Raw genomic sequence first — 27,699 nt, 5'->3', positions numbered from 1 at the left:
ACATTATTTAACGCTGCCAACACAAGTATTTATCACACATGAGAACCAACACCAATGGAGAGTCTGCATTGTACAACAAACCAATATATCAGTTTTTCTGCAGTCCAAACAGGGAACATTATGCAGTTGGTTGTCTACAGAGCCGGCGATAGACTGGAAGATGGGTTTCAGAAAGTTAGGTATGAGCACCACTGGGTTGAATAAAAGACTATTGCTCTTTATGGGGAAAAGACGATCTGTCCTATGGGAAATGTTACAAGCATAGATTTGAGTAATGAAGCAATTTTTATCTCAACTAAAATGTACAGTAATGTAGACTCAAGGCCCATCAGAGTGGGATAGGCCTGCAATAGCATGCTCCTTCATGCTTTAGGACTATTCGGCCCAATCACTATCACAGAACAGGGGTGCGCCAAGAACCTCTGATTGCTCAAAACTGCAGCGTAATACTAGTTTTTAATGTCAACATTCCATGATAGTTCGCACCTGTCGGGTACTAATAATTGTTTTGCTCATTTATGTTGTAACCGACCCTTCTTTTCTATACAGCAGTGTTTTGCTCAGTGCAGTATTGATGTTTTTTGTTTGCACTTAGTTTATTATGTGTATTGGCTGCAGGATTTTTGCAATTTGTGGTTTATCCAAATACAAAACTTAATTACATAAGTAGCTAAAAAGGTTCTGAACAGTTACCCCATAACATTAGTGGGGCTGTCCTCTCATGGGCTTTACAAACATCTCGGCAAAGACAGTCCTGAACATGTAGCTCACATTGTTGACTCCCTTAAAAGGAGAAGAAAGAGTGGGTGTGAAAGGTGTGGGTCTGAAGGGGAGAACAAGCAGGAGAGGTTGATCCTGTGTGCCTTGATTGGCCCTGGAGATACCTATCAAAAAATACACAGATCCCCAGTGAACCAATCAGGAGTCAGAGATCGTCTTATATGTAGCGGAATAATGCATCACCTTGATGTGGATTGACCACACGATCAGGACAGCTCGTATGACTTCATACCAGGAGCTGAACAGTCAGTTAGACCTTTGCTACAAAGGGATTGGCCAAGAACGAGTGAGATTCCCAGTGGCAGGCATCAGAGGAACCCAAAAACTATCCTCATTAACTTCTATCACAGGCGAGCCTAACACATGAAGAACGCCACATGCATATGAGGTTATTAATGTGGTGGGGTGGGTGGCCCTGTGGGTATCACACTGTGCATGCCGCAGGCACCTGAATGGATATAGTGTACACTGGTAAGGCACTAAGCATTGAATTGATACACGTGGATTGATATCATTCAGACAATTAAAGCTTCTTTATGCCCAAGGTCATTTTTCTATTATTTGATTTTTTTATAATTGCAACCATTTATTTGTTCAGGAAGTGATACTTTGCAGAATGCCATTTTCTTCATATTAACAAATGAACAATTTATAACAATGTTAGGTACCATAGCCTTTTGAGGATGTTAAACACTTGAAAATGTGTTTGAGCTCTAATCAGCGCAAGATTTGCTTCATGGTTAACCATTGAGAACCAGGTGTGAGGCACGGAGGCAAATCTGAAATTCTCACAGGCATCTCCTGATTTGCGCCAGTCACCATTTTTGAGAATCAGGCCACTGTATTTTTATAGGCAGACATATTTCACTACCAGATTTCATTTTCCGCACAAATCATCATTTTTAAGAAAAGCAATATAGTCTCACTTATTGGGTTTGTTTTCCAGCAATATGCCTGTTAGGTCATCACCTCACGTTAAATTAAGATGCATATGGTTCTGAAAAGCGTAATTAGGACACACACATGAATTCAAAACATACTACATTATTCCAACGTAAGATATTCGTCCATGGGAAAATATGACATGTTTAATGTTACAATAGGCAGTAATAAATGTAAAAAGGTAAAAAATATCCAGTGGCACCATATTGCTAATATTGGAAACACAACTTTATTCACTAAACTACAACCATGAAACATCGATCGTTGCATCCAAGGACCAATACAAACAGAGCATACAAAAACATGACAACAAATGAATGCAAACCTCCAATTCTTCATTACTCAGAACCATGGGCCTGTTTCACAGAGCTTCGCACTGAAACAAATGGGGCGAGGACCAGGGCCGGCCTTAAGGGCAGCAGCGCCCTGGGCGAATTGGCGCACCCCCTCGCCTACCTGGTTAACAGTGGGTGGGGCCAGGATGGGCCACTTATTATTATTTTTTTTACCTCCTCGCCGGAGCGTTAGCACCCCATTGTCATTGAATGAGCCTGCCGCCGCGGGTTCAATCAATGACAATGAGGCGCCTGCCATGCCTTCTGCCACTACGCCAGCTTTGGGGAGCCCTTGAAAGACTCTCCGGAGCTGGCGTGGTGTGGGGCTAATGGCACCTTTTCTTATGAAAAGGGCCTGCGGCGGAGGAGTGCATTTAAATGCACCCGTCGCCCGCGGGCACATTTTACAGTAAAAGGCCTCCTGCTGCCCCTTCTCCCACAACGCCGGTTCAGGGGAGACCTTGAAACACTCCCCCGAACTGGCGTGGCGTGGGCTAATGGCACCCCGGGTGGTCGCCCGGCTCGCCCACCCCTAAGGCTGGCTCTGGCGAGGACCATGACAATGTCCGGCTTTCTTCTGGTGGCTCATACCTCCTTCTCAAAGCTCAAAACTGGAGCTAAACTGGCAGTGCGTGTACCTCTGTGAGATGCTGATGTGCAAATGCAATTCACAACGTTTTGCGCTGGGGCAGGGACGGCCTTAGGGCAGGGCCGTCCGTTCGACCCCCCACGCCAGCTCAGTGGAGTCTTTCAAGGTCTGCCCGAGCTGGCATGGTGGTAGAAGGCACAGCAGGTACCCTATTGAAATTAAATGCGGCCGCTCTTGGGAGCGGAGCACATTTAATATCAATAGGGCACTGATACTTTCGCATTGGCGCCTACTGAAAAATCTATCCCCTCCCCTGCATTACTCGGGCCCATGTGGGGCACCAATTTTTTGTTTTGCTGCTCTGGGAGTTGCTGTCGCTAATGCCGGCCCTGCACGGGGGTATCTCAGTGATGCAATACCTGGATTTGCTCCAGTTTTAGCCTTTGTGAATTAGAGATACCTCGTGGCAGGTACAAACCTGGGACGCTCAAGGACATGTTCAGATTTGCTCCAGTGCAATGGGTTTGTGAATCAGGCCCCCCGTTCCCTCACTAACAGAAATGAAGGAAAACGAACGAGAATTCCCGCCCGACAGCGGTCGAAAACAAATCACAATCAAGAAGGCCTCCTGCCCAACATTACCAAGACACAAATGCACACAACGAGCATTAAGACAACTGGGAGAAAAGCGCGCGGAAACATGATACCTAACTCCACAGCAATATTGCATAATTTCGTCACAGCTGAAAATCATAGAAGAATGTTCAAGCTGTCTACTCCAATAAAGACATCATGTAAGGCTATATAATCAGATTTAAAACACACATGCAAGTGTTACTATCTGCCCGCTGAACCATGGTGCACATTCAAATCTAGGAATGATAGAGTCCTTACCAGTGTGAAGGGTACCCGTGACAAGCCTGAGCAGGTACTGTGCAAACTTCAAGATTTCCTGTTTGCAGCGTTTCTGGCAGCTACTCATCGCGACCTATAAGGAACGGTTTCCCACTACAAGAACCAAGAGATGTTGCCTAAGAAACGGGTGCTGCTATCACAGAGAACCCAACTCCAGGTGCTGAGAAAAGAGCCTGCCCCGGGATCTGCAAAGTCGCGTGGAAAGTCCTCTACAGCGCACGGAAAGGATATCCTTGTCCACGATTGCGTAGCAGACCGGGGAGGAAGGCAAACGGCTGCCTGCTTCCCCGGCTGCAGTAAAGGCGGGTTTTCGAGGTAGGCACGCTGATAGTAAGAGAGACCTGGATTCACAGCATCGGCTCACGTGCGCTGCTGCCTCGTCGGCAGATACTGCAGCCTCACAGCCCCCTCGGTCCCCGGGAGAGTGCCCTCTCCACTCGCAATTGCAAGGATCTGTCTTCATCAGCGAGCCAGCGAGGGAAGCGGGCGGCGACCGAGGCAAAGCACAGGTCACGCTGCGCGCATCTCACATCACCGCCCAGCCTTCAGGGTGGCGAGAGTAGAGAAATGCCACCTCCTGTACGGCTCGGTAAAAGGAGAAGGGTGGCCCTGAACTGTGCTACTTCTATATCCCCAAGGAATACAACGGAATACACTGAAAGAGGATGTCCTTGAATATCTTGGTCGGTTCATTCAAATAGGGCGGCTGAGGCTTTTATAATTGTCGAAGTTCTGACTGGCTCATTCCTTCTGCAATGGCACTACATGCATACGTGGCACACGACACAGCCGCACCGTATGACACACATGATGGTTTGCGGCTGCATGAAATAGTTCAACATGTAGACGACACAACTTTAATTTGAAGTAATTCACGGCTAGATCTCATTTGAATCCCAAATACCATACATGTTTAAAGAGTTTATTTGGTAAACAGTGAATCAATCTCTCTACCCCTCCTCCTCCATAGCTCTATCTCTCTCTCGCTGAAGCTTTCAAGCAAAAGTGAGAGAGACAAGCAACACACTCTCATGTTTGTCTCAAGAGAGTGTGAATGCTGTAACCCCATGACTTCTTGTTCTTGTGTGTGCCTATGCTATGGGGCATTTTCTACCAGGGCAGTCCCTAGGGTTCCTTGGAACACAGGGAAGGCCATTAGATGCTTGGTGTGTGTGAGACTGTCATGAAATACTATTGTTGCCTGAAGAAGTACAGGGAGTGATAACTTGTACCACGACCTGTCTCACAGGTGCTTCAATCATAAAGGTTAAAAGAGCAAAAGAGGGGGTGTGGCTAGCCGGTGACACCAGCAGATGCTGCTCGGCTGAGCTCCCAACTTTTGATCCTGTCCTGACGCTGAAATCCCCAGTTATGAAGCATATTGAGCTCCCACAATAAAGGGAGGGCACCTCCATGGTTTGGGGAAACTCCCGTTCAAAAATGAAGCTACTCCCGGCGCCAGAACAAGGGGAAAGGGCCAGTTGAAGGTGCCAGCGGTGGACAACCAAAATGGCGGGTGGCTCGGAGCTGGAGGATCGTAGGTGCGCCGCCCCCACCCCTGTGATTGAGCTCTCAGAAACTGATCGGGTGTCTAGAGGGAGGTTCGGCATCCCCCGCAGTGAGTAGGGCTCAAAACCATAAATAATTTGAGCGGAGGACAACGCCTGAGGTAGGGAGGAGGAGCGCCTTCCTCCGCTGCGGGGGCCGCCAGGGAAGTGACATCTCCCCTGAAGATAGAGGAACAGTAACATTCCCAATTTGGGGCTGAAATGAAGCGACCCACACTTGGGGGCCCCCAAAGACCCCCAGGTTGTGGATGAGCCAGGTGCCACTGGCGGTGAGGGTTGGAGCCGCGCTCCAGTAGTAGGGGCGAATCCCCCACAGCCTTCGGTGGTGGAGAGCATATAAGGCAGCCTCCAAACAGTGGTTGCCACATCAGAATAATAAATTCAGTTTGCGCTGCATTTATAACGCGGCAGTAAGGAAGGACACCCCACCATCGCGGAAGGAACACGGAGTGAGGAGGCACCTGGAGAACACCTTAAACTAAGGAGAGAGAGGGGTAGGATTTCTCCCGGCCCTGCAAAGCCCTGCAACCCAACATGGTGCCTAAACAACCAGCGAAACAGAATGGATCACAATCAGGGGACATTAAGGCGCTCATGCATGGCACAGAACCACAAAAGTGTGCACAGCAACAAACCAATGTCATCCACTCGCCACCCTCTGCACACTTGGAGGAGGAGGACCCCCAATCAGAAGGTCAGATCTGATGGCCATGTTAACGAAGGAAATTAAAGAGAGCACCACTGACCTAACAAAGACCATCTCATACCTCAATAAAAATGTAATGGCGGTGGAGAGGCGAGTGGATGACCTTGAGGTGGCGGTATGTGATCGGGGATATGTTCACAATGAGCTGGCGCAACTAATGGACTCCATGGAACAACAAACAGGAGGAGACGGAAATCAGATCACGACGGAACAACATATGTCTCCGGGGGGGTTCCCAAGGCAATATCAGATGTTGACTTACAGGACTTTGTAAAGGGTTTGTCCAGTCCCTCTTGGCAATAGAGGATGAGCGTGAGGTGGTGCTCGACCATACCCACCGGGTGTACTCCTCTTTCCAAATAAGCAGAAACCTAACCCCGAATGTCCTGACCAGAGTCCATTTGTGTCAGGTAAATCAGGAAATAATGCGGGAAGCCCGCAAACAAGTACCAGTGAGATTAAGAGACAACCCGTTGGCTCTATACCAAGACCTGGCACGAGCAAGACTCATTAAACGAAAGTGCCTACGAGTGGTTGCAATTTAACATCACTCAAACACGACCCACTATCGATGGTCGTTTCTGTGCGCTCTGTGATTTAAATGGCATGGGCAACAATACTCGGTCTCCAAGGAAGAGGAAATGGCTGACTTGATGGACGGGGGCAGAGGGGCACCCCTCTAGACCAAAGGAGGGTCCGGAGGACAAGGAAGAAGCCCTAACGTCAGGGAAGAAAGAATCATGGAGATCGGCATGTCTGCAGCCCAAGGGGAGGAATTAAGGAGCAAAAGATGGAGTGCCACCCTGAATGAAACAGCAGGCAGATAGATACCAGGTGCTTTGAAGAGGGGATGATACCACGAAACAATCTGTAATAGATAAGGGGGCCCAGACTTTATGACATTCAGATATTACACAAATATGGGGGGAAGAAGGGGAGGGATAGACCGGAATAGCTGTCATCATCTTGGGTGGTCCTGATACCCAGTGGTGGATGACTAACATTTTATGGGGGGGGGTTGTAAGGGGAGGTACAGTTAATGTTGGTCTCAATGTGATGGTTAAAATGGTGGTGCAAGAAGCCCGGTTTGGCATCAAGGGAAAGAGTCACTGAAAGGTCTTTTTGAAGGGTTTTGAACAGGGATAGGCTGATGGCTGACCTACATATGGTTTTCCCAAAGTGTCCAGGGCTTAAACTCCCTGGTTAAAAGATGCTCCACATTGAGGTGCCTGAACGAGTTGCATTCCACCGTTGCCTGGCTACAAGAAACACATTTGCTCCCTAAAGATGAGGTGTGCCACAGGCATAAAGCATTCCCGAAACAGTACTTCGAATCTAGTGGAGCTACAAAGAGGGGAGCAGCGATACTAATCTCTCAGAAGGCAGAATTCACTGAACAGTTCTCACACAAGGACCCAGAGAGTAGATTCCTGGTTTTAGGGGGAATCTTACAGGGCCAACTGGTGATGCTGGTGGCGATCTACGGTCCCAACGAAAAGGCAGGAAGACTTTCTCACAAATTTGTGGGAGAAACTATTGGGGTGGTGCGTGGGGAAGGTAATAGTAGGGGGGATTTTAACTGTGTAATGGACTGACGTATGGACAAGACTGCCTCCCACACAGGCAGATGGTAGACACAGAGTAGCACTAGCACAATTCCATAGGGAATTGCATCTTATAGAGACCTGGTGGTTTTTCCACTCCCAGCTCAGGGCATATATAAACACTACTCAGCGGTCCATATGGGATTCTCCCACATAGACATGATCCTAGTCTCCGATACCATCATACCCCAGGAGACAAACTTAGAATTTGGGACAAGATACTTATCAGATCACGCCCTGGTGATCCTCCATTTGGAAACGAAAACGTGGCGCCTGAATGCCCTAATATTAAGGGACTCATGGGCCCATATGGAGGACACCACAAAACGCTACTTTTGGGAGAATGACACAGAGGCAGCGAACTGGAGTATAGTATGGAACGCGAGCAAAACCATCATGAGGGGGGAATTTTGCATCCATGAGAGAAAAGGAACTGGTGAGGGTGGCACGTGAAAAGGTGGTAACAGAAGCTGAAGACACTGGGTCCAAAAAGGCATGGCAGGCACTGATGAAGGCCAGGGCTAAACTAGAAGCACCCCTGGCAGATAGATCGGTGTGATTACTTATATAAACAAAACAAACATACCATGTGAAAGGGGACAAGGCAAACAGATTCCTGGAAGCAAAGCTCAGGAAACAGCATGCAAAGAACTATATTACTCAGCTGAGGAACAGGGAAGGGAACCTTAAGAGAGGGGAGGCGGAAAAGATGAAAATTATGCACAACTTCTACTCTAGGGCTGTAATGGGGGAGGGATTCAAAGAAAGGGACCAATGGGCGTTTTCTGAGCGGACTTCATATGCCAAGTATCACAGAGACAGACAGAGAGGCGGTGGTAGCCCCCTTCACCCAGATGGAAGTTAGCCGGGCAATACGTTTATTGGCAAACCTGACGGGGTTGGGAATTAATATTATAAAACTTTTCAAAGAACCTTGACAGGTTCTCTAACTAGACTTTTCAACCATATACGTGATACATGGATGGTTTCTGGGGACATGGGCCCATCCACGACCATGCTATTGCTAAAACCGGTGAAAGAGCCCACCTCCTGCTCCAACTATCGACCCATTTCCTTACTCAATGGGGATGCTAAACTGTATGCAAAGGTCCTGTCCCTTCGACTGATGACAATCCTACCAAAACTTATACACCCAGACCAGGTGGGATTCATAATGGGAAGACGCACACAAGACAATTTCCGGAGGGCGATAAATATGACAGAGTGGGGTAGGCGGACGGGTCAGAAGTTCTCCATGTTGGCTCTGGATGCAACAAGAGCGTTCGACAGCATGGACTGGAACTACCTTAAGCTTACGCTGGAGGGTTTCAGGTGTGGAGAAACCTTTACACAAATGATCTTGGCTAATTTCTGGTCCCCAACCATGAAACTACAGGTCAACGGAAGAATCTTGGAACCCATTCTCATACCGAGGGGCATCAGGCAAGGGTGCTTACTATCACCTTTGGTTTTTGCCATGGCAATGTAGCCCCTGGCACGGACAATCAGGGTGGACCCGGCAATAATGGGAGTAGACATAAAGAGGACAGAACACAAAATAGCATTACACGCAAATGACGTTCCGTTGTTCCTGAGAGATACAGGGCATTCGCTCCCGAGGGTGAGGGTGATATCCCTCCTGGATGATTTTGCATGGACCTCAGGCTTCCGCATTAACTATGCGAAATCCAAGGCACTTAATATCACAGAGGATCAATCAGAGGGAGCATACTGGTGCAAGTCTGATCTTCTGCTCTGGGAGCGGGATGCTCTGGAATAGCATCCAGGAATGTACAACTGACCACCACACATGAGGGGATATTTGCCGCCAACATCCCAGACCTCCTGGGGAATCTCCATGGGGACCTCAAGAGATGGGAGTTGCAGGAGTTCTCATGGTTCGCCCGTATCACAGCCGTTAAAATGACGCTACTGCCCAGATTTGTATATTTCATGAGTTCCCTGCCGATATGGATACAATCACAGATGATCATCCACCTACAGAAAGGGATAACCCATTTCATCTGGGGAGGTAGAAAACCTCAGGTAGCGAGGAGTGTTTTGTTTAGGAGTCCGGGCTTGGCCAGACTGGAGGTTCCAGAGATGTCCCACTATCCTATGACTGCGTAACTGGTGCCAATGCTACATTGGGCCTCACAGAGAGCACAGAGCGGGGGTGCTGTTAGCTGGAGCAGCATGCTACTGAGATTCCACTGGGGTACTTCGGGGGCTAGAAAACAAGATTGAGAGAAGCGGTTGGACCACTGGTAAAATCCACAAGAAACACACCTTGCTACTGGGACAAAGCACTGTGGGCAAAAAGCTTAAGTCAGGGATGGCCCCTTTACTCCAATGGGATATAATATGGATTTTTCACCAGGGAGAGCCCTGGTCTTCTGGGTGAACTGAGAGGGGCAGGCAACACTATCCTTGATTGATTTCTTGCAAGATGGTTCGCCCCCACAATTAGAGGAATGCAAAACTAAATTCTCTCTAGCCAAGCGAGAAAGGTTCCATTACGCTCAAGTCAGACACTGGGTCACAAACAAAGAGTGCAGGCAAATGGCCAACAGAACCCCGATGGGCTTGCAACTCACCATGAAGGAAGGCTCTCCCGAGAAGGGCATCTCGAGACTGTACCACTTACTAGATGGGGCAATGTTGGGAGATGTACTACCATATATGAGTAAATGGGAGTCGGACCTGGGGGTAACAATCACAGAGGAGGATTGGGGACAGGCATGGGCGTGGGAGCACAGGGGTTCCTGATGCGCCTTGCTGAAGGAGTCAGCGTATAAGATCTACATGCGATGGCACACAACACCACACAGACTGCATGCAATGAATATTGACATTTCGATGGAATGCTTGGGGGGTGTGGTCAACTGGGTGACATGGGACAGATGTGTTGGACATGTCCAAGGGCAAAGACATATTGGAAAGAAATCTTGAGCCACATTCGAGGGATTTCGGGGACACAGCTACCTACATGCCCAAAGGTGATTCTTTTAGGAGTGGTGGCAGAGGGAGTGTATGACGCAAGCAGCCCAAGGGCCACACTTATCACACATATGCTCACTGCAGCAAGGATTACTGTGGCACATAACTGGAAATCGGAACAAGGCCCGATACTTGCAATGTGGTGGGTCAGGATGTGGGGAATCATGGCCATGGAAAAGGTATATGCATTGGCAATGGGTAAATACCAAAGATTTGTAAACACATGGCTCCCATTTCAAGAGTTTGTATCCGAAAGAGACCAATTCTCCCATAAACTTGCCATGCTCCAAAATGTCTCTGTGCTGTGAGTAAATATTGGCCAGCCTGGAGGCAAGATCGGGAAATTACACAAAGTCATATAATGGACTAAGCCTAACCCATAAGTGCTAATATGCGACTATTTGCATGCAGAACAACCTCCAAAGTTATTGTTACTGTTGCGGAGTTGGATAGGGGAGAGGGTAGGTAGGGGAGTGATATGGGGGAAAAAGAAAGATTGTGAACCTGAAAGCTGTATTTACACCTGAGATTGTAGTTATTGCTTGACTATGATGGCTGAAGGATTTCACCTGAAAAATAAAGCTTTTTAAAAAAAAGAAAAAAGTATACCTCCTTCACCTTAGGTAGTTAGTGGTCACCAAGGTCTGGCTCTACTTTGCCACATAATATATATATGTATTTTTTTGTTTGTATGATTTGGTTTTAAATAAACCTTACACAAAAGAATAAAACAATACAAAAAATAATTCAGTATTCAAATAATAACACATAAAGAAACTATATGCACGCAATTTGCAAGAAATTCATACAATATACAAACAATATCTCTTAAAAGGAGATAAACTCTGGATGTATAGTTAATTCACACAAAATATCAACAGTCCAAACAGTCCAGGACATTGTGGGATTTATTGACCCACTCCGCTATCTTATGCGGAATCACTCTGATAGTTATGCTGCAAGGAACAGCAACAATGGTGACAAAACTCTTGTGTGATCCAAAAAAAAACCAAAACTGCGTGTTTAAAAGTACAAAAGGATGGAAACACAACCTGCCACCCATGTTGCATATGTGGTGGGATAGAGCACACTCTGCAGAAAGTGTGCCAGTGGGCTCCATGACCAGCAAACAAAGTGCAGAGAGAGAAGCAGCACTTTGAAAATGAAACTCCAAAATGTGCCTATAAATGACATTTGCTTTGTTGCTAAAAATCCCAAAATGTCTATACACAACACTTCTCAACATTCAAAATCTTGCTTGGCGCTAAAATTCATGTCATCTAATGAATTAAGAAAAGAAGGAGGATATCAGTCTAAAGGGCAGTGCTGGCGCCCATCACTTGAAAAATGTAAATGAGGTGACTGAAAGGCTGCATCCTAGACTCACTCACAGGCTGACCTGAGTGGCGAAAACAAATGAGAAAATTGGTTGAGTCTTTGGGATGCCCTCTTTCATAATAATTACATAAGACTGTTTGAAATGAAGAAGGAATTTTTAATTCAATAATGTCAAAAAATAATATGGTGGTTTAGTTAAGGTATTCACTAAATCTTAAGAAAGAATAACAATTAAAGGTGGAGATGATTATAGAATGCTATCCTTCTTACCTATGTAAGATGTACCAGACACTTTAGTTATTATTCACTATTTGTCTGTAAGTTCCTTTGAGGGTTCTTTTTCAGCACAAAAATATTCTTCTTGACGTTTCCTCTTGAAAATTCTTCAAAAGGTTGGGGGTCTTTGAGAATTCCTCGACACGTGTTTCCCCGCTTACGGGTGTAAAGCGGTTCTTCAGGAGGAAGGTGGACTAGAGAGTCCTTAATTGTTGATAAGGTAAGTTACTGTTGTTTAAAATATCTGTAAGTATATTGCATCTGCTTCAGAGGGTTGACTGGAGAGTTCCTTATTTTTGGTACATGGGTGTTGATACTGAATTAAATATGAAAAAGATTTTCTCTAAGTTATTAAGGATATTTGAAAAGTCTGCCCTAGAAGAAAAAGAACAGTTGTACAAAAGGGTTAACAAGATAACCTGGAGTCTCACTATAAAGGTGTAAGGGGAAATTAGCAAGTAGAGTGAGTGAAATAGTGGAGGTACTCACATGTAGTGAATTCATGGGGGTTCCTTTCAAATTAGTTTGTGGAACATATCCGCTTAAAGTTTGTAAGTTGCTCTCAAATTTGCAAAAAACGCACATAGGTGAACCTGTTTGAAAAACAGCATAGAGAATGTTTTAAAAGTGCTGATAGCGAGGGTGAGAAATTGCTAAAATAAAAAGTGCAAAATATAGAGGAGCTGCTATCTAAATTTTAGAGGCTCTGAATATCTTAAGCTGAGGGTTTACCTTCAATTTCGGAGCAAATGTTTTGAGGTGCTGCTGTAAGCAACGATGGTCCGGTCGCCATGTTGGTGAGATGGGGGAGGCCGCTATTTATATTTGGCAATGACGTCATCTTGTTGAAAGACGGGACGCCATGATGTCATAAAGTTGCGCGTATGTCACCCATTCTTTGGGAAGGGAAAAAGGAAAAGGGCTATGGTGGTCTCTTAGAGAAAAGGCTTATGCTGGTGCCAAATATAGACAAGCCCTAAAAGTGTTGTGATGGCTGTGGTTAAACATTGTGCAAGCTAGATTGCATATGATTTGAATAAAATAGTGCCAAATAACAGTATCGGTATCCGCAGGTGAAAAATGTGATGTGATGATGTCATACGTAGCGCGTGTCGGCCATTTTGAAAAGGGAAAAAAAGACTATCGTGGTCTATAAGAGATGAGGTTGTGCCAAATATAAAAACCCAGAAAACATTGTGATAGCTGCAGTTAAACATTATGCAGGCTAAATAGAAAGGTGCAAGGCATGATTTGATTAGAAAAATGACAGATAACAGTATCGGTATCAGCATGTAAAAAAAGTGACATGACGTCATATGTGGCGCGTGTCTCGGCCATTTTGAAAATGAGAAAAAGGCTATGGTGACAGTACCAGCATGTGTATGAAAGACTAGGGTGTTGCCACGTTATGAATGTACATGAACTAATCTAATGAAAGATTAATGTATCGTAGATACAATGATATGGGGAACTAAGATGGAAATAGTATAGAGGTTCATTGTGTTAATTAATCAAGAAAGAATGGAGCTTTTTTCTCTAAGTGACCACCATAGCCCTTTTCCTTTTTCCCTTCCCAAAAAATGTCCGACATACGAGCAAAATTATTACGTCATCGCGTCAGGTCTTTCAACGCGATGACATCATTGCCAAATATAAATAGCCGCCTCCCCCTTCACACCAACATGGCGACGGGACCATCATTGGCTACAGCAGCACCTCAAAACTTTTGCTCCGAAATTTAAGGTAAACCCTCAACTCAGATATTCACAGCCTCTAAAATGTAGATAGCGGCTCCTCTATATTTTGCACTTTTTAATTTAGTAATTTCTCAACCTCGCTATCAACACTTTTAAAACATTCTCCATGCTGTTTTTCAAACAGGTTCAACTACGTGCGTTTTTTCTAAATATGAGAGCAACTTACAAACTTTAAGCGGATACATTCGTGAACTAATTTGAAAGGAACCGCCATGAATTCACTACATGTGAGTACCTCCACTATTTCACTCGCTCTACTTGCTAATTGCCCCTTAAACCTTTATAGTAAAACTCCAGGTTATTGTAACGCTCACCTGATTCCCGTAGAGGCGCCGGTCTTGACTGGGCGTATACCGTATCTTCAAAGGTGATGTGTAACACACGGCTGGCTCTTTGGGCTGGACCTCTGTGCACTGTATGTCTGAATCGAAGGGTAAGATGTCTGCAGATAGAAAATATGGGATTAAGGAACTGGGTTATTGAATGTCTCTCTCTTCTTCCCTTTCTCTTCTCCTGTAGAACCCCAAAGGTTAACGCTCTCACCTTAGGTAAGTGAACGCCGTGCTCTCCATCTGCCTCGGGGCAGGGTGCTGTAACCAGTTTCTTCACTGGATAAGGGGAGCAGGCCTCTTGACTTCAGAGGACTGCTGTCCGTCGTTTACTGCACGAACGGTAAGTTTCGAGTAATTCTAATGTCTTTAAAGTCTTTAGTAATGATGTTTCTTGTTTTGCAGGGTTCCGGCAATGGCGGATGATGGGCTGAAGTGAGTTGAAGATGGAGCCCGTGTGATGAATAGAAGCGCCTGGAAGCACGTAAGTAAGCGCTTGTTGCCTGCTTCACGATGCGCTCTAACTGTCTTTTTATTTTGCAGGTACACGTTCGGAGCGGCTGCAGGGTGCCGGAATACCCACTGGGTTAGATGTGGAAAGGAGTAATGGCACGTGAGTATTAAAGTTCCCCAATGTCTTTAAACGCACCTTGTTTTGTCTTTCAGATGCGGGATGCAGCGCCGAAGGCCTCCGGAGCGTGCGAAGAGTTGGTAAGCTTTTGTCTTTCAGATGCCGGAATGCAGTGTGAAGACCTCCGGAGCGCACGAAGAGTAGGTAAGCCTTTGTCTTTCAGATGCGGGAATGCAGCGCGAGGCGTTGGTGACAGCCGATGGACCAGGTAAGTGAAGAGCTGTCACTGAAGACCGTAATGCTAACCTGTTCTTTCTTGTCTTTATAGGTGTTGCTGAAGACTGGATTCAGGATGGTAAGCCTTTTTCCTTAGGCCCAGGATCAGATGCAGAAGACACGATGAGCGTTCTGCTGCAGAGGATGCAGAATAACGCAAAGCAAGATTCATCCATCGGGTGTGGTTTAAATAGCCTCCTGTAGTGGTTAGGTGTCTCCTTCCACAGCCACGCCTAGGTAAGAAAAGAGTTCCTGCTTTCCAGAAGAGTTCCAGTGTTCTGAATCTAGGGAGTGGCTCCTGCCCCACCCAACAGGAAAAGTAGTTCCAAACAGAAGAGGATCAGAGGCTCAACTGGCAGGCAAGTAAGCAGCATGGTCTGCTGCAGGTAAGTCCACCCAAGCATTATGAGCCCGGCGCTTCCAGCGCTGGGACTGGGCATATTTATGAGCCTGGTGCCACTGGCGCCAGGACTGGGTCCAAAAGGTCCCAATTGGGACTGGTTGGCACTCGGAACCTGGGTTATGGATCTGCTTCCAAGGGAGTTGGGAAAACCCTGACCTTTTGGAAGCAGAGATCATGACAGTTATGTGTTTACCCTTTTGTACAACTGTTCTTGTTCTTCTAGGACAGACCTTTCAAATATCCTTAATAACTTAGAGAAAATCTTTTTCATATTTTATTCAGTATCAACACCCATGTACCAAAAATAAGGAACTCCCCAGTCAACCCTATGAAGCAGATGCAAAATACCTACAGATATTTAAAACAACAGTAACTTACCTTATCAACAATTAAGGACTCTCTAGTCCACCTTCCTCCTGAAGAACCGCTTTAAACCTGTAAGCGGGGAAACACGTGTCGAGGAATTTTCAAACCATTTGAGGAATTCTAAAAGACCTCCAACCTTTTGAGGAATTTTCAAGAGAAATCTTTAAGAAGAATATGTTTTTGCTGAAAAAGAACCCTCAAAGGAACTTACAGACAATTAGTGAATAATAAATAAAGTGTCTGGTACATCTTACAGAAGCAAGAAGGATAGCATTCTGTAATCATCTCCACCTTTTATTTCTATTTTTTCTTAAGATTTAGTGAATACCTTAACTAAACCACCATATTATTTTTTCATATTATTGAATTAAAAATTCCTTCTTCATTTCAAACAGTCTTATGTAATTATTATGAAAGAGCGCATTCCAAAGACTCAACCAATTTTCTCATATGTCACTAATGAAGCATGCGAATACACAAAGGCCTAAAGTGTGAAGAGCAAAACATTTCCTCAGACAAGCTGGATTGTTTGTAAACGGACAGCTCCTGTCAAAATCTGTGTGCAGTACACAGGGCTACCTGTGAATGACAGTTGTCAGATGAGCTCCTGATGAAACGTCAAAGTATCTAAACTAAAAGTCTGCTGGATTAGCAAACATAAAAGGATTGTTGCAAAAAAGAATACAGATCTCAGTTATTTTTGATCCTACAGGTTTAAAGCTAAGAAAGTAATGTATTTATGTTTTTTGATGCAACAAGTTTGGTTTCTGCTGGATTTAAGAAATTAAGAATACATTAGCCCAGCTGAGCTGCAAGAAGTGGACAAACAGGTTTCTCCCAAGGGGAGAGAAATCTTCTCAGCAGAAACTCACTGGCAGATGATAATTGTGGGTAAGACCAGAGTTTTGTCTACAAGAAGAGAATGAACAATGGCTGACCCTTCAGCACAGGAAACGGACGTGTGAAAGGTTCGCAAACTGCTCCTGGACTGGAAGGAATTCCCCAAAGGAGGGGGCTACTCCTGGACTCCAGGGAGAGACTAAGTGGTGGACCATTTGCTTTTAAGAATGAACAATGAACAATTTTTAGAGACTCATAACTTGTGATTTAAAGTGGTGAAAAATATAAAAAGGACAGAGTTCTTAGTCTAATTTCTGGCTGCATGTTTTAAGAGGTGGTAGAACTGTGTAACATATTCTGGACAGGAACGGAAATATATGTGGTTTTATGTGAACGGTATTAATATTAGAATTGTGAAATTTTACACACACATCCCTATGTTAAACATGCACATTTGTGAAAATTTGCAGACAATTTGGAAAATCTGTTCATGACAAAAAGGACAAAATTCTGTAGAAAGGTGAAACAAGATCCCACAGCTGCAGGATTTTGATGAACAGATGCTACATAAAATATGGAATCTTTGTGTGTGATTTGTGTCGAGGTGACCAATGTACAAATATGTATTTAGGATAAAATCCAATTTCAACACTAGTGGCTGAGGGGAAGTTTCTAAGGGCTGTAAAGCTAAACCATAAATGTGTGTGGGATCCATTGACCCACTAGGCTCTGCCCTGCGACATCACTGTGTGCTGCTTTCACCAATACCAACAAAATGGAGGCAAAAAGCCTGGTGCGCGCTAAAACCACCGAGAAGTACACAGTGAAACCGGAAAAGATGGCTGCCAATCTACTTTGCCTGTGCCAGTGGTAGAACAGGGGACCACACTGCCAAAAGCTGTCATTGGGCTGCCCAAGAGGGAAATGTAAAAAGGCAGTGCTTCATTGCAAGGAAACCCAGAAGTGCTCTAAAATCCGTTTTTTCCTTGGCTGTTGAAATTGCAAAATAATGGTTCCCAAACATCACAAAAGATCCAACATCCTTGCTGGGTGTTAACCATCACCTTATTTAAAGAATCCACCTTAGCACACAATGTCAGGAGAAGCAGATTTCATCACAAGAATATCCATATTAAAAAAGGTGCTTGCCTGGGAAAATCTGTCAGATATGGGCGCAGTACCGCTGGCTGCCTGTATCAAAGTTGTCATTTACTGACACGGGGAGTTTAAACTTGTACATTAAAAGCAAACTGTTGAAATGAAGTGACTTGCCATCAAAAGCAATATAGGTTGACACTATTCAATTTCTATGTTGTAAAAAGACTGGAATTAGAGATATGTGTGTCTATTTTTGAAAATGTAAGTTTGTTTTATCAAAGATAAATATTAAACAAAGTGTGTTAAAGTAACCTCTGATGCCAGCCACAGAACTTCAAAGGCACATTCCACAACGTGCCCCAAACAAAGGGTGCCTTACTTCTGCTCTCTGCCCCAGGAACTTCAGTCAGATGTTAATGAAGGGGGAGGAGATTTTGCTCTGTTGTTCTGAAAAGAGGCAATAGACTTCCTGGACTGAAAGGGTATGCAACTTCAAGTGTCAACAGAAACTACTGCCAGCAGGAAGAGAGGCCTGGATTGCTCTTGGCCCAGCAAAACGTTGGGGGCAGGCCAGACAGATATGTGTATCCTTAACCCACAAGAAAGTATCTTTTTGAAAAAGACTCACAGAGAACTGTGCAAAATTGTAAAAATCTGTACAATATAGGGCCTCATTACAGGTCGACCGCTCCGGAATTAACAGTGGCGGTAAACCCGGCGCCACTGTTAATTCTGGACTGCCCGATCCCAAGTCCTGCAGATGGGAGGTGATCTTCCCGCCAGGTCTGACCTGGGGGGTTTAACACCTCCCACCTGCAGGCGGACGTGGAAACACCAGTACCATCACAAGATGGTGCCGGTGTTTCCACTTCCCCATTCCCATGGGGATTTACACCATTCCGCCTCCGGGATTTCCAGGACACCAGGGTCGTAATGCCCTGGTATTTTCAGGAGTCACAGAGGCGGAATGGTAATACGAGTCCGGCGGTAACCAGGCGGTTTTACCGCTGCTGTTACCACCGGACTCGTAATGAGGCCCATAGTGTTTTTAACATGAAAATCCTGGTCACAATTTGAAACTACACAGAACTCTGTGCTATGTTCAGGGACATGACTACCGAAATTGTGATTTTGTAGCAATTGTGATGATGCTAGAAATGTGAAACGTCACAGGATTATGCCCAGATGTCATGTGCATATATGTATAAAAAGGTGGACAAATTTGACATTGGGTACCCAACCAAAATCGCAAAAAACTGTCAAATCTGAACTGAAGCTCTCACCGAGATGGAACTCGGACGGATACTTGCGCCACTAAATCTGTAATGTAAATATGTTATTGCTAGCAAATTGGTAATATTGTAAATATGCCTTATATGAAAAATAGATTTACTGTGCAGAAACAAAGGGGAGGGTTTCCCTGGATGGTAAAATACAGCATCGTCATGACCCCAGATTTTCTTCTCAAATCAGAGGAGAGGACAGACTCTAATCAAAAGGATTCCTAGAGGGTGTACCTAGTATAATTCAGCCTACCCACTCCTTTGGGAAATACATTAATAGAGACAGCTGAGAAAGACACACACAGATTCACCCATCAACTGATTGCTGGGGGAGCACTTTGCAAGAGAAAATCCATATGCAAGACTCCAGAACTTTGAAAGCAGAGAGGCCCAATTCCAAAGCTGAACCCTTCTCAGCTTGGCCTTTTCAAATCCTGAAACCAGATTATACCCCAGACCTCCAAGGGGCACCAAAAGAACAGCCTGGCTTTGCTGTTTCTGCGTTCTTGCTAAGACTTCTCGCTAGAATCCAGAGATCCAAACCAGTAGAGCAGAGCTGTAACCAGATAGCTGCAACCCAGAACCAACCCATCAGATCCTGTCCAGAGTGCCGTGCAGTGTCCAGAGTGCCGTGCTGAGTGCTGAACCTGTGCGCCCTTAATCCCGTCCGGTGGGCTAGCAGAATTCCAGTCCAGAAATCTTTGACCAGATCCCTGATGGGCCCATTCCAAACAGTAGTAGTGAGTATCTATAGCATAGAATTGTCACTAGCAAGTATCTTATCCGTAAGTAATCCTATTCAACCCCATTCTTTTATATCCAGAACTGCATTGTAGAAAATATTTTGTCTTTCTTGAATCTTTCTCTCATTCCTATAGTCCTTTGGTAATGGTAGTGATAATATCATCTTTGCGCTAATATATTTGCTGAAGAAAGACAGTGTGTCTCAGCGGGCAAAAGCCAGACAGAGGCATCACTGATCTGGTGGCTGTACCATTGGGTATCTTGTATCTTCATAGACTCCGTAGTATAAGAATCGTGTTTGTCATTTAAAAAAAAAGAACATCTTTCATTTGAAATTTTTGCCAATTTCTGAGAAAAACCAACCTCTACTAAAACTTTCATAACTTCCAAACCATGACCGTGCATGCTAGGAAAAGTTTGCCGCAAATGTTTCATTTGGCTCAATTTCATCACGTGTAAAACAGCTGTTCTTTGCATCCGACCTCAGAATTAATAAGTGCTCAATCTGCTAGTGACTCAATAATCATTGCTAGTGTTTATCTGAAACTATACAAAGCGGCTCCCACTAGTTTTGAATCCAATTTAGTGAATTATATCAATTTTTCAGTGTTTTGAACCATTCATTCAAAGCCACATTCAAAAGCATTTGACCTGTTTGCAATCATTCCTGTTTCTCTCTGAGTTTGCTGGGGGAAATTGGGATTAATACTGTATTTGTTGAATTCTGTATTTCCTGAAACCTGTGCTCTCCCCTTCCATCTCTTTATACTGCATATTGGGGGGATTGAGTTGTGTGCAGGGGGAAAGAGTGACATTGCATTTGACTGAACCCACACAAAGTATTATTCTATGCTGCATCATTTTTCCTATCCATACTTATTCTGATTAAAGAGATTGTTGATTGTAACATCACCCCATTGGTGATCATTGTATAAATATTAAATAATGTGATATATATTGTGCAAATCCATAAAAGAAATCTTTTAACTTTGCAAAACAGCCTGCTTCCTGGTTCAGTGAGACCGGGGGGATTCAAAGAGAGGGGCGTGATATAAGGGTACATCATTCAGAAATAAAAGAATGTATAGACATAAACACATATAATTAAGGGTTTCAATTGTGCATCCCACGCTAGGCATTGACTTAGGTGAAGTGCTGGGTTGATCCAATCAACCCAGCAGGGATGAGGTCCTGATCCAATCCCAGTGCACAGGGGCAAGCTTAGCTCAGCCGGCCCATGCACCCATTTTGTGATGTCATTTGAAAGGATAAATAGAGACAGCTGACAACACATAGGGACTCACTGATTCACTCACTTTCCTGATTCTGGTGAAGCCCTTTATTCCAGCATTCTACATCCAGCTTTAACATCCTTCCAGGTCCAGATGCCAAGACTCTTGCCAAGCAGTAGAGAACTATTGTCTTTCAGAAAGGCCTAAATCCTCAAAATTATTCTCACAACCCAGTGTAGCGCTGTGGTGTTGGAAGGCATTCTGAACCAGTACCTGAAACTATCTGGCTTGCTACCACAAGACTTGCCTGAGGAACTCGCTATCCAGCGAAGCTGAAATACTCAGAAACAAGAAGGGCAGATCCTGTACAAATCCGGTGACCGACCTAGCTGATCCAGTCCCACGCCTAATGTGCTGTCCTTCCTTGACAGGCCCAATCCATGACCAGAACTGATGATATACCTGCATTGTATGATCCCAATCTCAAACCCATCCCATCTTTAATTCAGAAACATAGTATTGCTAGAACTATTCTTGCGCTGACCTTTCTCTCATCTGTGTTACTAAACCATAACTTCTTATTGATTTGATTAAAAAAAGTAATTCCCAAACCAAACGGAAAATAGAGTATCACACATGAATGGTTATGAGCGGCCGTGAATAATTGATTCCTGTGTGGCATTCTCCTTTTTGTAGTCCTTAACATAGTATAAGAAAACCTATCTGTCATTTTAACGCGAATTTCTGTTTTCCATTCTCGCGCCTATTTTGCAAAAACGACTCTTACTAAAAACCTCTATATCTCCCTCAGTTGTTATGATAGAAGCGAAATGTCAACTCCTATTTGCACCTAACATCCTTAGCTATCCATAGATACAGTGTGAAACAGTGCGATTGGCCCGTTATAGCAGAATTCGCACAAGGAAAGTTTGCCACAATTTGACATTCTGAAAATGTTTACACGTGTGAATTAGTTTTAAATTATTTCCCACTTGGACTTTGAGATTTCAAATGTTTGCTTCTGACTAAATCATTGGCTGTGATTTTCTGCATTTGTTCAAAGTGGCTTCCATAGGAATTTATAATAATGTAAGCCTTTTTGACCACATTTGATATTTTTGCTCAACCAATTCCAAAGACAATTTCAAAGCCATCCTGAGAGTTGAAAGGTCAATTCCGTTTTTCTCTTGTGTTTGTAGGGGGGAGGTGGGAGTGATATTCTATTTGATTTGTGTTATTCCTGAATACATGCTCTCTCCTCCTTAAATTGCCTGTTGGTGGGTTGAGGGGTGTTACAGGGGGAACCTCTAACCCCAGTGCTATCTGTTACAGACCAACCCAAAAGTATTCTCTTCTGTGCTGCATTAGTTCTTGTGCTCATTACTTGATTCCTAGTGCATTAAAGATATTATTCAGTGTTCTGTCACCCCATTGGTGATTGTTGTTACCTATTCAAATATATTGTGATTTAAATTCTAAATACATAAATAAATGTTTACCTTTGCAAATTAGCCTGATTCCTGGTTCAGTGTGACTGGGGTGGGGTCTCAGGAGAACGGTTAGATATCAATGGTATATCGTTCAGAATATTGAACTTATAGATAAAAATAAATAAGGGTTTCATTTGTGCACTACATGCTGGACGTGACTTGGGTGTGTGCCAGATTGAAATCACTTACAGCTTGGCGGCTCGGGTCCGGGATCCTGAATTTGACATACCACTCATGACTGTCTAATACAGCGTGCTACCCGGCGGGGTACATACACCTTGTTGGGTTACCATACTGTGCTACACTGTACAAGCACCCCTCACTAGAAATACTCAAAGGAATTGGGCCTGTTTGCAAAAGTAAAGTAACCCAGAGATAAGTCAGAAGGAAATTAATATTTCCGGAATGGCGACCCCAGTGGAAATTAATATTGCTAGGGAACACCTCCTGCACAAATTGTTTATCAGGGGTGAATGGCCAGAACAGGACAAACAGGTATGGTTGCAGGGAATAAAACAACAAATCGCTGAAATCAACCTTGATACCAGGCAGGACAAGGATCCATTACATCAAGCGCTTAGCGAGCTGTACATGGCCCCAAAAATAAAAAAGGAGCAGTATAAAATTGCCAAAATAGTGGCCTACCTGTACCTCCACATAGGAGTCATACAGGAAAAGCATGCCGACTATATAGATTTGACAAAGAGGCAAGGGGAAGCACTGCAGAAAATCCAGAGCAATCTGGACTCTGCAGAGCAAAGGCTCAGAGATAGCAAAGAACCTGAAAGAGAGGCTAGGCAGTATACCACCAAACTCCAAGAGGATCTGGCTCTCTTACTGCAAAAGAATGCAGAGCAAGATACCCAGATACAGACACTGCAAAAAGAGTGTCAGGAAATGTTTGACTCTTTGCAACAGAGTCAACAAAAGTTGGACCAGCAATTAACCTTTAACAGAGCCTGCGCAGAGCAGGTAGTCACCCTACAAAACCGCCTAAAATCCTTGAAAGAGGAAAATAATAAATTAATCATTAAGGACCTAGAATCCCAAGCAGAGTTTGATGAGGAGCACCAGAAAGCTGGTGTACTTAAAAAGCAGAGGTACGACCTGCCTGCACAGAGGGGCACCCTAAGTCAGGAGAGGGATGCCTTAGGCCAGGAAGTCAGCCATTTAAAAACAAAGTTGGAGGAAGGTCAGCTGGCCCTTCAGGAGTTTGGGGAAATCAAAACTGATTATGAAAAGCTGTTAGAGCACACCAGGTGGGTGGAGGATGCTTTGGCAAAGAACAATCAGACCAATAAGGACCAAACTAAGGAGGTGAGTTTCTGGCAGCAAAAATTGGCCCAATATACCCAATTCAAGCAGGAAGCACAGAGAGACAATGAAGCTCTATGTGAAAAGAATGACAGGCTCCACAAACAGATAGCCATGCTAGAACAAATCATAGAGACCCGAAAGGCCTTAATAGAGGAGCAAAAGGGTCAGATCTTGGCATCTCATTAGGGAATAGAGGGCTGAAAGAGATGAGGTAATATGGGAAAGAGAAACTCCTGAGAATAACCTCAGGACCCCTGTCATCAGGGACTTTAAACCTTTCAGTTCTATGGACTCTGCCACCCTCATGTCCACTGGCTCATATGAACCAAGGGCCACGGGATGGTAGACTTCAACACAATGAGAGATATGGGACTGACAGATCAGCGCCTCCCAGAAATGGATGGGCAGGCATCTATTTACAGGTTCCCAAATATTAGGGCCAGCCTCTCTGATCAGGGAGACTCCAGTGAGGGGAGAATCAGAGAACTGGCTCCTCAAAAATATCACCTACCAAGGGATCAGTCAGTCAAATTTGGTGGGGAATTCCATGAAAGTTGACCCACAAAGAGAATCTTAAAAACCTCTCCCCAGCTAGGGCAGTGGGGGAGGGGGGCCGTACTCAGCCAATCCTGGGAGAAAGGGAGAGTCAGAAGACTCTTCTGAGCACCACAGGTCTCAAGAGACTAGGCCCCCACATTTTGCAAGCCATTCCCAAGCCCGCAGAATCAGGGAGAGCCTAGAGGATCAGACAGCTACCTCAGGTAACATTGTCTCTGAGTCAGAGGATGAGTGGACAAGGGTGACCAAAACTTAAAAGGCCAACAAAATTAAGAGGACCATACTGAAAGATCCCCTGAAGCAAATCAAGGCTATTAGGAGCATCATAACGCCCTACCATAAAAATGACAAATATTCAGTTTGGGAGCACCTCGAATTGTATGAGCAAATGATGGAGACTTTCCACCTGAAGGATAGCCAAAGATGCATTCAGTATGTCAAGTGGATATTTTCCCCTGAATACTCCAGCTTCTTTGAGGGGCTGGAGTATCAGAACCACTCAAGACGGTCCACATATAGGGTAGCCATCCTAAAGCATTTCTCAATACACAGAAACCCTCAAGAGGCCCCCAAGGCGGCCTACAATCTGCTATGTGGGGAAGACCAGGCCCCACAAGAATTTGTCCAAGAGCTGAAGCGTGCCTTTGCGCAGACCACCAGGAGGGTGCGCACAGACAGTAGGGAATTCATCAATAACTTCTTTCATGCACTACCTAAATACATTATGACCCAGTTGGTGAGGGAATTTTATGAGAAAATATCACTAGACTGGGTCATTGAACAATCAACTTGCATTTATGAAGTGCAGAAATCAGTAGAAAATAAAAGTGCCAATAAAAGTCCAAAACCAGCCAGCACCCCTGCTGCTGCTAAGGTGGCGGAGGTGAAGGTCACCCCCATTTTAGATCTGGAGATGGGGGGCCTAAAAACATTCCTGTGCAAAATCCTTCTAACCAAAGACCCAGAAGGCCCTAGGCCAATCCCAAACAGGGAGTCAGGGAGGTAACCCCATAATGGAACCCCTAACTCCCCTGATTACATCAGCCCCCGTTACAAGAGCAGCAGACCCATCCTGGGCTATGTGTGGACTCCCCCAGCACAAGGGGGGGTCCAACCAGGCAGCCGCCAGCCCAGGAAATTTCCCTCCTCACTTTCCCCAGGAGGGCAGTAATCCCCCAAATGCCGGGTTGAGTTTCTTTCCCCGGTACCTACCAAACACCAACCCCCAAAACAACTTTCCCCACTTTTCTGAGCCCAGACAGCCAAATCTGGGAGAGGGGAGGCCAAGGGTGGAGGGGTACCAAAACTATCCCAACCAAGGGTATTATGGGAGAAGGGACAGTTACCCTTCCCGTGATCAACCTAGGGTGTACCAGAGGACCCCGTACCAGCCGGAGCGGGTGTCCCAACTGGAGCGACAGGCCCATAACTTGGCACAGGATCTTAGTCACATGTTGAGGGCTCAGCAGAACTCTCAGGTGAACATGGCGACTCAGAACACCTCAAATCAAGGGCCTCGTACTCCAGAGCAATGACGGGGAGAGAACCCCGACAACCCACCGGTTCCCCGGGAGGAGGCACAGGGGGAGGGAGGGTGTAAAGCCTTAGAGGAAGCTTCCTTATTCACTTGTGAAAAGCCCCGGGAAACCCAGGAACTGGAACCAGAATCTCCTGCCCCCGAAAATCTGCAACCTAAGGAACAGAGTGTGGGTAGGAGAAATAAAGAGCTTAAAAAGACCCATTTTGTGGAGGAGGTTCGAATCTTCCAATTTGAAGGAGAGGGGTCCTAAGAGGATTCTGGGAAAAGGATCTTCTCCTTCAAGAATTGGGGAACTCCTCCCAAAGAAAAATGGGTCCCAAGAGATCCTGGTCAAGACTGGGTAGATGGGGGGGCGAGTTAAAACGGCCCATCATTGAGCCCCAGAATGACCAGCAAGAAAGTCAGCTTGTTCAAACCAGTTCTGGCGATTACCTCCAAAAAGGGGGAGGCAGCTCAGAATCAGAACCAGCGGAGCCCAAAACTCCCCCCATAACCAAATGTCCTGTTTTTTTGCAGATCCCCAAGCTCCCACACAGGATCATGTCCAAACCTATTCTGGGGACTGCCTCCAAAAAGGGGGGGGGCACACAGAACCAGAGAAAGAAGAGTCCACATCTCCCCAAAGCCATTCTGAGGACTGTCTCCAAAAATGGGGGACAACCCCGAATCAGAAATTGAGGAGCCTGAGACTCCTCAAATCACTGAGTATGAAACTGTGTGCTCAGATTTCCAAACCATCCAACTCCATTCCGGGGACCGCCTAGAAGGGGGGGAACAACCCAGAACCAGCACAAGAGGAATCTCAGACCTTACCAACCACTTCTGTTGACTGCCTCCAGATATGGGGGGGCAGCCAGGAAACAGAACAAGGGGAGGCCGAGACTCCCCAAATAGCGTTGTGTCAAAATTCGGTGCTAGATTCTTCAACTCCAACACCGTCTCTTGACCCAACTATCCCGGTGTCAGAGTCAGAAATGAGCAAATTAATCATCAAGCTTACCAAGAGCACCCATTACCTTTGCCCCTTGGAGGCTAAGGGAGGTAGATTCTACGCCTCCATCCAAGTGCAAGGGCAATGTGCAATTCCAGCATTGGTGCACACTGGATCCCAAGCAACGCTGATATTGTTAGGAAAGATTTCATGATTGTAGGTAACTTTCCTTCCATGTGGCAACCCCCAAACCTTTTGCTGTTGTTTTACACCCTGATCTAGACTTTGCCGGAGAAGCGCAGCCTTCCGCTGCACTCCCCTGGGCTTTCGCTCCATTCTTACGGGGAAACTGACATGCCCTTAAAACAGTCAGTATCGGGAGACTTTGTTTCCCTTAGTCCTTCCCTCATGTTTCAGCTTTTGAGCAACTTACATTACCGCGCTCTTGGGTCTCTAGTCATTCCAATGGCCCTAGAAACTCTCGCTGGACTTATCATGAAATGTGCAAGTGTGTCACGGATGGGACTGGTGGCAGCTATTGTTTCTTTGTGTTTTGAACCCCTTTTTGCCATGTTAACCGCGCTTCCCGCGTTTGGCCCAAATGGGTGGCATGGCCTCCAAAATGGCCATGCCACAAGGTTCTTTGTCCTGTCCGCTAACTGTCTTGCCCCTTCACTTTGCCCCAGGTTGAACCGACCCGGGGCAGTCCTTATTTGGTCATGCACTTTCCTGCAAAACACAACGCTTTCGCAGGCTTCTGCATGCCTTGTGTGTGCCTCCAGGATGTGGGCTGGGATGTCTGTTCCCAATAAACATCCTGGGTGCCAGAGAGTCTAGAGTGTCTTGAATGCCTGGGACCACTGTGGTCCGTGATAGGTCCACATATGGTGTGAGTGTTTTGTGAGCAGATC

This window comes from Ambystoma mexicanum, chromosome 6q (genome assembly GCF_040938575.1).
Source record: "Ambystoma mexicanum isolate Mex_15411 chromosome 6q, UKY_AmexF1_1, whole genome shotgun sequence".
NCBI lineage: Eukaryota > Metazoa > Chordata > Amphibia > Caudata > Ambystomatidae > Ambystoma > Ambystoma mexicanum.
This window is presented reverse-complemented; position numbering follows the sequence as displayed.